Source organism: Nematolebias whitei, chromosome 5 (assembly GCF_014905685.2).
Source record: "Nematolebias whitei isolate Nwh7 chromosome 5, NemWhi1, whole genome shotgun sequence".
NCBI classification, from domain to species: domain Eukaryota; kingdom Metazoa; phylum Chordata; class Actinopteri; order Cyprinodontiformes; family Rivulidae; genus Nematolebias; species Nematolebias whitei.
In genome coordinates, this window is record NC_056502.1 from 4,292,108 (window position 1) to 4,292,851 (window position 744).

The following is a 744-nucleotide window of genomic DNA, read 5'->3' on the forward strand; positions in this document are numbered from 1 at the left end:
ATGGATGGATGGATGGATGATTGGATGGATTGGAAGAAGAATGGATGATTGGATGGATGATTGGATGGATGTGCTAGATTTAGGGCTAAGGTAAGAACAGAGTTAGGGGTAATCATGTACTGGTGATGTTTAAGGTCAGGGTTGGATACAGACGTCAACATGAAGCGTAGAAACATCTTCAGGTTTGATGCTGTCGTGAAGTGATTTCATGTGTGCATGTACGTGCACCTCCTGAATGAATCTGATTAAATCCATTAAGTTATCTGAGGACAACAAGCTGCATTTGATCAGTGACATGATTAAACCGTTCTCGTGACAAAACGAGCTTCTTGAAGTAAATCTCATCACCGCACGTCATAAGATCCGTTCATGGTCTCCATGACCTGTAACTTCCCATCATGCTTTGCTGCAGCTCAGGAATCATCGCTACCTTTAACCATAAATCAGATTTGTCTTTTGATTTTAGACACATCGAAGTTCTTCCAGCACTTTGTTTTGTTAGTTTGACAACAAAACACGCCTGCTGTTCTGGATTGATGTGAAATTTAAAAAATGAACTTTAAAACGTGTTAAAAACAGAAATCGGAGCATAAATCAACATTTTTTATTCAGGTTAGATGAGATTTGAAGTTTTGTCAACATTTATTCTTGTTACACCGTCTGGAAACGACAGGAAGTTTAAAACAAACAAAACTCTGAACAAAAACCAACATTTAGAGCTGGAGAACAAAAACCAACATTTGG